Source organism: Vulpes lagopus, chromosome X, assembly GCF_018345385.1.
Source record: "Vulpes lagopus strain Blue_001 chromosome X, ASM1834538v1, whole genome shotgun sequence".
Classification (NCBI taxonomy): domain Eukaryota; kingdom Metazoa; phylum Chordata; class Mammalia; order Carnivora; family Canidae; genus Vulpes; species Vulpes lagopus.
This window is the reverse complement of record NC_054848.1, coordinates 25,184,988-25,196,193: the sequence shown is the minus strand read 5'-3', so window position 1 is coordinate 25,196,193 and position 11,206 is coordinate 25,184,988. Positions and strand designations below refer to the sequence as shown.

Sequence of the window (11,206 nt, the reverse complement as noted above, 5' to 3'; positions counted from 1 at the left end):
ATACTACCATCTTTTCTGGTGGAAAGAGCATATTTAGTTGGCATATTCCCATAGGAATAAATTATTTCAAGACCAAGAGTACTCATAACCCCTCAGCACATTCAGTGAACTCACTTATTTGGGAAAGGACAACAAATTTATTCTAAAATTGAAAGGATATGAGGCTTGACTTTCATAAATTAGAATCATACTTAATAGCTGGTTATGTAGAAGAATTTGGTGATCATCCATTGAGGACATAAAGGATCTTTTAAAAATATGAATAACCACTCCCTACTTTTAAATTAACTACAGATATTACTGTTCTGAATTCTCTTAAATGAGGAACTAGCCATGTTTTTCTTTTTTATTCAAGTACAATTAGCACACAGTGCCATATTAGTTTCAGGTGTATGATATAATGATTCAACAATCCTATAGTTGAATCAAGGTTCGTGCTCATCAAGGTTAGTGTATTCTTAACCCCCTTTATCTATTTCACCCATCTGTGGAACTAGCAATTCTATTTAAAAGGACACCAATGTCATTGTTTTTAAACAGTATGAAGAATTCAACCTGTCTCATGAAGAAAGTGATTGCCTAAATTTCTTTCCTATTGTGAGTTTCTATTTCTTTATTCCTCCTTAAAGACAACCATGAAATCAATGCACTAATTACCTTTCCAATACCCTTGTCTCTGAATTTTGTTCCACAAATGTAGCTCCATAAAAGACCAAAACAGCCAGTCAATGAACTGATTACTGTTGAATGCTTCATTTCCTAGTTACTTGATCATAATTCAATGTCTGTTAAAAAGAAATGTTTTTCTGGTTGAAAAACATGATTCTTGACTTCACAATTTCATATTTTCTGTTATATTTATATATTAAGCTACCTCCAGGTAACTTTGAAATTATTTAAAAACAAGCAATATTATTGAGAAACACCAATTAAGCTGAGTGTGTAGTAAAGATTTATTTGGATGTAGTCCCAGATAATGTCCTTGGCTAATGGGAGGAAGGAAAATGAAGCCTATTTCCAGTAAATATGATTCAGTCCTATAAAGTGCCCTCAGCCAAAAATACTCCCTGAATATATAGTAACCCAAAGCCAATGTCAATGTTCAAAATGCAAAAAAAAGGTGTATGTGCATGTATGAGTGTGCACATGTGATTGTGTGTGCCTGTCTGTCTGAAAATGCACAGAGTTAAATTTTAGGTAAGATAAAGAAATTCTTTTTGGTGCCATAAACATTTAATTATCTATAGAAGATAATAACTGCTTAAAAAACTAAGAAGTATGATTCTCACATCTAAAAAAACATATCTCTTTTGTTAATAACATCAAACTTTCATTCAATGTTCAAATTAAAAGCTTTTAACAATAGTTGTCTTGGGGAAGGGGGCATTATTTTCATTTAAATAATTTTTTACTATTTGAACTTTTACACAAATGTCCATGTATTACTCTTCAAGAAATTTTTAAATCTAAGTTGGAAGTATTATCTTTTGAAATTCAACGTTTTACTTATTATTTCTTTCAGTAGGCTCCATACCCAATGCAGATCCCAACATGGGGCTCAAACTCACAACTGTGAGACCATGACCTGAGCCGAGATCAAGAGTGGGATGCTCAACCAGCTGAACCACTCAGGTGACCCTAAGATTCAACATTTTAAAACATAATTTTAAGATACATTTTTTTCAGTATAATGACCATTCTTTTAAAAAGGAAGGCTGGGTTCCAGGAAAAAAGTGACTAGATTGAAAGCCATCTCTATAGGATTTGACACTGGAATGGATATGCCAGGTTGCTTCAGCTTCATGATCAGTTTATTCGCTGAGAGGAAATTATGTATACACGAATTTCACGTTTTAGGGTTTTCTGTAGCCCACAGAGCCAAAGTGAGATGATCTGGAATTTGTGAAGAATCAAGCAAGAAAGCTTCTCAAAATAACTCTTCCAGTGCCTGTTTTGGTTAATCTATTTTAAAGTGCTTTCCAGGTTTTAAGTCTTCTAATAGGATGTAAACACGAAGGAGGAGTAAGCAAGTCTGCTTTGAACTGCTGTATTTCTCTTGATAGCAACATCTCCTCTTTGTGCCCATGATCTCATCTTTCTTTTCAGTATCAGAGGGAGATGTACCCCCTTCTAGCTCTTAAGAATTTTTGGTCCCATGAATTCTTCCTTTCTGAAGTCCATCTTGCCTTCTTCATCAACAATGTGTACATCAATGGTCACAGTGATTACCTTCCTTGTTATCCAGGCCCTGGGCTGTGCCTACCCACACTGACTCTTGACCTTGTTATAATTCTTGCTGTGTTCAATGAGATAATAGTCAACACAATGCAAACAGAAACTTGGAAAGGGCTTCTTTATTGGGGTTTTCCCTCTCTTGATGCTCTTAGGAAACTCTGTGATCACTGTGATGTGAAGGAGCCCAGTCCAGTCTGCTAGACAATGACAGACACATGTGCAAAATATCCCCTCTGCCCTGCTGAAAGATATCCCACCATCAGATATGTGAGTAAGGCCATGGGCCATCAGCTGAGCACAAAATCACGAGTGAGCCCAGAAAACACTACATGCAACTCTACATGCAAAGATGTGCCATTCAGCTGAACCCAGAGAATAATGAATGGATTTGTATTGGTTAAGAAATCTTTACTTCGGGGGGGAGGGGCAAGATGGCGGAGGAGTAGGGTCTCCAGGTCACCTGTCCTCAGCAAATTACCTAGAAAACCATCCAATCATCCTGAAAACCTACGAATTCGGCCTGAGATTTAAAGAGAGACCAGCTGGAACGCTACAGGGAGAAGAGTTCGCGCTTCTATCAAGGTAGGAAGACGGGGAAAAAGAAATAAAGACACAAAAGGCCTCCAAGGGGGAGGGGCCCCGAGGAGCCGGGCTGAGGCCGGGGCGAGTGTCCCCAGGACAGGAGAGCCCCGTCCCGGAGGAGCAGGAGCTGCACCGACCTTCCCCGCGGAAAGGGGCTCCCCGGGAATTGGAGCAGGATCCCCAGAAAGGCGGGGACGCCCTCGGGCTCCCTGGGACAGTAACAGAGGAACTGCGCCCCGGGAGATGCGCCGAGCTCCCTAAGGGCTGCAGCGCTCGGCGGGACCCGGAGCAGCTCGGAGGGGCTCGGGGGCGGCTCCGCGGAGGGGGCTGCGGGGCCCCGGGAACAGCTCAGCGGCGGCGGCTCGGGCGGAGGAAGAAGCTCCGCGCGGAGGGGGCTGCGCGGCTCCGGGAACAGCTCGGAGGGGCTCGGGCGGCGGCTCCGCGGAGGGGGCTGCGCGGCTCCGGGAACAGCTCAGCGGCGGCGGCTCGCGCAGAGGAAGAAGCTCCGCGCGGAGGGGGCTGCGCGGCTCCGGGAACAGCTCGGAGAGGCTCGGGCGGCGGCTCCGCGGAGGGGGCTGCACCGCCGGGAGCGCGAATCCAACAGCGCAGGCTCCGGAGCACAGGGCGCCGCGACACAGCCCAGGATCCGGCCTCCCCCGGGACAGGCAGAGGCCGGGAGGGCCCAGGACAGCAAGGACGCTCCTGCCTGGAACTGAGCAGATCAGCGGCCCCGCCCCGGAGCCCCCAGGCCCTGCAGAAGGAGAGCCCCGGAGCTACTGCGGGGGCTGACTCCAGGGTCCCAGAGCTGCCCCCGCCACTGTGGCTTCCTCCCGGGGCCTCACGGGGTGAACAACCCCCACCGAGCCCTGCACCAGGCAGGGGCAGAGCAGCTCCCCCAAGTGCTAACACCTGAGAATCAGCACAGCAGGCCCCTCCCCCAGAAGACCAGCGAGACGGACCAGTTCCAAGGGAAGTCAAGGGACTTAAACTACAGAGAATCGGAAGATACTCCCCCGTGGTTTTTTTTGTTTTTTGTTTTTTTGTTTTTGTTTTTGTTTTGTTTTGTTTTGTGCTTTTTTTTTTCTCTCTTTCTTCTTGATTTCTGATTGCTTCCCCCACCCCCCCTTTTTTCTTTTTTCTCCTTTCTTTCTTTTTCTTTCTTTTTCTTCTCTTTTTCCCCTATTTTTTTCTTCTTTCTCTTTTTTCTTTTTCTCTTTTCTTTCCTTCTCTCTCTTTTTCTCCTTTTCCCAATACAACTTGTTTTTGGCCACTCTGCACTGAGCAAAATGACTAGAAGGAAAACCCCTCAAAAAAAAGAATCAGAAACAGCCAACTCTCCCACAGAGTTACAAAATATGGATTACAATTCAATGTCAGAAAGCCAATTCAGAAGCACTATTTTACAGCTACTGGTGGCTCTAGAAAAAACCATAAAGGACTCAAGAGACTTCATGACTGCAGAATTTAGATCTAATCAGGCAGAAATTAAAAATCAATTAAATGAGATGCAATCCAAGCTAGAAGTCCTAACGACGAGGCTTGACGAGGTGGAAGAACGAGTGAGTGACATAGAAGACAAGTTGATGGCAAAGAGGGAAACTGAGGAAAAAAGAGACAGGCAATTAAAAGACCATGAGGATAGATTAAGGGAAATAAATGATAGCCTGAGGAAGAAAAACCTACGTTTAATTGGGGTTCCCGAGGGCGCGGAAAGGGACAGAGGGCTAGAATATGTATTTGAACAAATCCTAGCTGAAAACTTTCCGAATCTGGGAAGGGAAACAGGCATTCAGATCCAGGAAATAGAGAGATCCCCCCCTAAAATCAACAAAAACTGTTCAACACCTCGACATTTAATAGTGAAGCTTGCAAATTCCAAAGATAAGGAGAAGATCCTTAAAGCAGCAAGAGAAAAAAAGTCCCTGACTTTTATGGGGAGGAATATTAGGGTAACAGCAGACCTCTCCACAGAGACCTGGCAGGCCAGAAAGGGCTGGCAGGATATATTCAGGGTCCTAAATGAAAAGAACATGCAACCAAGAATACTTTACCCCGCAAAGCTTTCATTCAAAATGGAAGGAGAGATAAAGAGCTTCCAAGACAGGCAGGAACTGAAAGAATATGTAACCTCCAAACCAGCTCTGCAAGAAATTTTAAGGGGGACTCTTAAAATTCCCCTTTAAGAAGAAGTTCAGTGGAACAATCCACAAAAACAAGGACTGAATAGATATGATGACACTAAACTCATATCTATCAATAGTAACTCTGAATGTGAACGGGCTTAATGACCCCATCAAAAGGCGCAGGGTTTCAGACTGGATAAAAAAGCAGGACCCATCTATTTGCTGTCTACAAGAGACTCATTTTAGACAGAAGGACACCTACAACCTGAAAATAAAAGGTTGGAGAACCATTTACCATTCAAATGGTCCTCAAAAGAAAGCAGGGGTTGCCATCCTTATATCAGATAAATTAAAATTTACCCCGAAGACTATAGTGAGAGATGAAGAGGGACACTATCTCATACTCAAAGGATCGATCCAACAAGAGGACTTAACACTCCTCAATATATATGCCCCGAATGTGGGAGCTGCCAAATATTTAAACCAATTAATAACCAAACTCAAGAAATACCTTGATAATAATACACTTATACTTGGTGACTTCAATCTAGCTCTTTCTACCCTGGATAGGTCTTCTAAGCACAATATCTCCAAAGAAACGAGAGCTTTAAATGATACACTGGACCAGATGGATTTCACAGATATCTACAGAACTTTACATCCAAACTCAACTGAATACACATTCTTCTCAAGTGCACATGGAACTTTCTCCAGAATAGACCACATACTGGGTCACAAATCGGGTCTGAACCGATACCAAAAGATCGGGATAGTCCCCTGTATATTCTCAGACCATAATGCCTTGAAATTAGAACTTAATCACAACAAGAAATATGGAAGGACCACAAACACGTGGAGGTTAAGGACCATCCTGCTAAAAGATGAAAAGGTCAACCAGGAAATTAAGGAAGAATTAAAAAGATTCATGGAAACTAATGAAAATGAAGATACAACCGTTCAAAATCTTTGGGATGCAGCAAAAGCAGTCCTGAGGGGGAAATACATCGCAATACAAGCATACATTCAAAAACTGGAAAGATCTCAAATTCAAAAGCTCACCTTACACATAAAGGAACTAGAGAAAAAGCAACAAATAGACCCCACCCCCAGCAGAAGAAGAGAGTTAATTAAAATTCGAGCAGAACTCAATTATATCGAGACCAAAAGAACTGTGGAACAGATCAACAGAACCAGGAGTTGGTTCTTTGAAAGAATTAATAAGATAGATAAACCATTAGCCAACCTTATTAAAAAGAAGAGAGAGAAGACTCAAATTAATAAAATCATGAATGAGAAAGGGGACATCACTACCAACACCAAGGAAATACAAACGATTTTAAAAACATATTATGAACAGCTGTACGCCAATAAATTAGGAAATCTAGAAGAAATGGACGCATTCCTGGAAAGCCACAAACTACCAAAACTGGAGCAGGAAGAAATAGAAAACCTGAACAGGCCAATAACCAGGGAGGAAATTGAAGCAGTCATCAAAAACCTCCCAAGACACAAGAGTCCAGGGCCAGATGGCTTCCCAGGGGAATTCTATCAAACGTTTAAAGAAGAAATCATACCTATTCTACTAAAGCTGTTTGGAAAGATAGAAAGAGATGGAGTACTTCCAAATTCGTTCTATGAGGCCAGCATCACCTTAATTCCGAAACCAGACAAAGACCCCACCAAAAAGGAGAATTACAGACCAATATCCCTGATGAACATGGATGCAAAAATTCTCAACAAGATACTAGCCAATAGGATCCAACAACACATTAAGAAAATTATTCACCATGAGCAAGTAGGATTTATCCCTGGGACACAAGGCTGGTTCAACACTCGTAAAACCATCAATGTGATTCATCATATCAGCAAGAGAAAAACCAAGAACCATATGATACTCTCATTAGATGCAGAGAAAGCATTTGACAAAATACAGCATCCATTCCTGATCAAAACCCTTCAGAGTGTTGGGATAGAGGGAACTTTCCTCGACATCTTAAAAGCCATCTACGAAAAGCCCACAGCAAATATCATTCTCAATGGGGAAGCACTGGGAGCCTTTCCCCTAAGATCAGGAACAAGACAGGGATGTCCACTCTCACCACTGCTGTTCAACATAGTTCTGGAAGTCCTCGCCTCAGCAATCAGACAACAAAAAGACATTAAAGGCATTCAAATTGGCAAAGAAGAAGTCAAACTCTCCCTCTTCGCCGATGACATGATACTCTACATAGAAAACCCAAAAGCCTCCACCCCCAGATTGCTAGAACTCATACAGCAATTTGGTAGCGTGGCAGGATACAAAATCAATGCCCAGAAATCAATGGCATTTCTATACACTAACAATGAGACTGAAGAAAGAGAAATTAAGGAGTCAATCCCATTTACAATTGCACCCAAAAGCATAAGATACCTAGGAATAAACCTAACCAAAGAGGTAAAAGATCTATACCCTAAAAACTATAGAACACTTCTGAAAGAAATTGAGGAAGACACAAAGAGATGGAAAAATATTCCATGCTCATGGATTGGCAGAATTAATATTGTAAAAATGTCAATGTTACCCAGGGCAATTTATACGTTTAATGCAATCCCTATCAAAATACCATGGACTTTCTTCAGAGAGTTAGAACAAATTATTTTAAGATTTGTGTGGAATCAGAAAAGACCCCGAATAGCCAGGGGAATTTTAAAAAAGAAAACCTTAGCTGGGGGCATCACAATGCCAGATTTCAGGTTGTATTACAAAGCTGTGGTCATCAAGACAGTGTGGTACTGGCACAAAAACAGACACATAGATCAATGGAACAGAATAGAGAACCCAGAAGTGGACCCTGAAATGTACGGCCATCTAATATTCGATAAAGGAGGAAAGACTATCCATTGGAAGAAAGACAGTCTCTTCAATAAATGGTGCTGGGAAAATTGGACATCCACATGCAGAAGAATGAAACTGGACCACTCTCTTTCACCATACACAAAGATAAACTCAAAATGGATGAGAGATCTAAATGTGAGACAAGTTTCCATCAAAATCCTAGAGGAGAACACAGGCAACACCCTTTTTGAACTTGGCCACAGTAACTTCTTGCAAGATACATCCACGAAGGCAAAAGAAACAAAAGCAAAAATGAACTATTGGGACTTCATCAAGATAAGAAGCTTTTGCACAGCAAAGGATACAGTCAACAAAACTAAAAGACAACCTACAGAATGGGAGAAGATATTTGCAAATGACATATCAGATAAAGGGCTAGTTTCCAAAATCTATAAAGAACTTATTAAACTCAACACCAAAGAAACAAACAATCCAATCATGAAATGGGCAAAAGACATGAAGAGAAATCTCACAGAGGAAGACATGGACATGGCCAACATGCACATGAGAAAATGCTCTGCATCACTTGCCATCAGGGAAATACAAATCAAAACCACAATGAGATACCACCTCACACCAGTGAGAATGGGGAAAATTAACAAGGCAGGAAACAACAAATGTTGGAGAGGATGCGGAGAAAAGGGAACCCTCTTACACTGTTGGTGGGAATGTGAACTGGTGCAGCCACTCTGGAAAACTGTGTGGAGGTTCCTCAAAGAGTTAAAAATAGACCTGCCCTACGACCCAGCAATTGCACTGTTGGGGATTTACCCCAAAGATTCAGATGCAATGAAACGTCGGGACACCTGCACCCCGATGTTTCTATCAGCAATGGCCACAATAGCCAAACTGTGGAAGGAGCCTCGGTGTCCATCGAAAGATGAATGGATAAAGAAGATGTGGTTTATGTATACAATGGAATATTACTCAGCAATTAGAAACGACAAATACCCACCATTTGCTTCAACGTGGATGGAACTGGAGGGTATTATGCTGAGTGAAATAAGTCAATCGGAGAAGGACAAACAGTGTATGTTCTCATTCATTTGGGGAATATGAATAATAGTGAAAGGGAATATAAAGGAAGGGAAAAGAAATGTTGGGAAATATCAGGAAGGGAGACAGAACATAAAGACTCCTAACTCGGGGAAACGAACTAGGGGTGGTGGAAGGGGAGGAGGGCGGGTGTTGGAGGGGAATGGGTGACGGGCACTGAGGTGGACACTTGACGGGATGAGCACTGGGTGTTTTTCTGTATGTTGGTAAATTAAACACCAATAAAAGTTAATTAAAAAAAAAAAATCTTTACTTCACTGTGTAACCATTCTAGCTATTGCTCTAATTATTTTCTTCCATTTATTGTCAAGTATTCTATTTGCTATCTAATATTCACTTATTACATGATAGTCACAATAATATAAACATGCTATGTGACAGGGAGTGTGTTAAACAATGCATAGAATAATAAGCAATAACAGACATGGGACTATCTTTATGGGATGATAAAAATGATAGGTAAAATTTACTAAGTGGTTTCTTTGTACCATTTGTAACACTTTGTAACACTTATCATGTTAATCTTATACATTAACTCATCACGACTTTATTATTGACGACATTTTACAGATAATCAATGGAAGCCTAAAGAATTGTAAGTATTTGCTTAAAATCACAATAAGTGGTGGAATTCTGCTTTCTCCAGAGCCTGTGCTCTGAACTGTTATACTTTTTTTTTTTGAACTGTTATACTTTATTCAAGGACAGTTATCAAGAAACCTGGGATTTAGTCTTAATTTTGCCAATAACTTCGGCATCAATGAGAAAGTAAGTCACCTTTCTTTATCTTCATTTGTTACCCTTTAACCATGATCCCAAATCATCTTCAACCTGATTCCAGTCCCTTGCTATCTACACTTTGTTTAATGCCTTGTCCATCAGTATTTGCCCACCTCTATGTGGGAACTGAATTCTTGAAGGTCACCACTAGCTTCCTTGCCAAGATGAAACAATATATCAAACTCATTTATTCTGAACTCTAGCTTGACACAACTGGCCATTCCTTTTTAATTATCCCTTCCAGTTCCCCAATTTAAAAAATTACTTTCATCACTTTTCTACTTCTCTGATTCTTTAGTTTTGAAATGGAGCTCTCTGGAAGTCAAATAGATTTATAGACTGATTGAACTCGTGGGAAGCAAAGCTATCTATACATATGTGCATTTATGGGTGTCCATATCTTTTGTCAATTCTCAAAGAGTCTGTAACCTAAAACAGGGTTCTCATTCATTCATGTACATTTATGGGAAACATTCTATATGCTAGGACCTGTTCTGCGCACAGGTAAGAAAGCAACGATTCAAACAGATAAAGTCTTTTACCTCAAGAAACTTAATTCTAGGGGAAAGAGCGCAGGGTTTGAAAGATGGCAGGCGACGTGGAGCAACAAACTACCAACACCATAGAAGAGCCCCTGGATCTCATCAGGCTCAGCCTGGATGAGCGAATTTATGTGAAAATGAGAAATGACCGAGAGCTTCGAGGCAGATTACATGCATATGATCGGCCTTTAAATATGATATTGGGAGATGTGGAAGAAACTGACTACTATAGAAATTGATGAAGAAACACATGAAGAGATATATAAATCAACAAAATGGAATATTCCGATGTTTTTTGTCCGGGGAAATGGTGTTGTACTAGTTGCTCCTCCATTAAGAGTTGGCTGAAACAAAGAATTTATCGTGTATGGAATATAGGAGATTTTGGATGATTGCCTCTTTAAATGTAGAAGACATCCAAAAGAGAAACCTGCGTTCATTTTGATATTAAGAAATGACCAAGGATTCTTCCACTCCTGAAATGAGTTGATTTGCAGATAACTCAAAAATTCTTGAGCTAAAGGGAATTTTAATTTTTTTCCAACTCTTTATGTGATCAACAGGATGCAGAAAAAAAAGAAACTTAATTCTATCTGGAGCGCAGAAAACAAAAAACATACATAATTACAGGCCATATTGTCTGATAGACAAAAGTGCTGTGAAGAAAAGATAAGGCCAATTGGAGGGATAGAAAATGGATAGGATTAGTATTTTACATAAGGTGGTCAAGCAGTCTTCCATGGTGAACCAGTATGTGAACGGAACACTGAATGAAAATGAGAAAGTAGGCCAAGTGCATCCTAGCAATGAGGATTTCTGCAAGGGATGTTGGGGGTAATTGCCTGACAAAGGAGCATGCCCTGTGCCTCCACACAACACCCAGGAGTCATTGTGTCTGACCAGAGTGAATAACAGGTAAATACTGGGAAGTGAGATTAGAGTCTGGGCCAGGTGAGGGGCCAAGTTAGGCAGTCCTGGTGGGTCATGGTTAGACCCTCAAGAACAGCCAGACA

General features: G+C 41.1%; 1 pseudogene; it reads left to right on the top strand.

Annotated features, from left to right (window-relative positions):
• The first annotated feature begins 10,237 nt into the window (after positions 1–10,237).
• Positions 10,238–10,541, top strand: LOC121482352 (annotated as a pseudogene).
• The last annotated feature ends 665 nt before the right edge of the window (positions 10,542–11,206 follow it).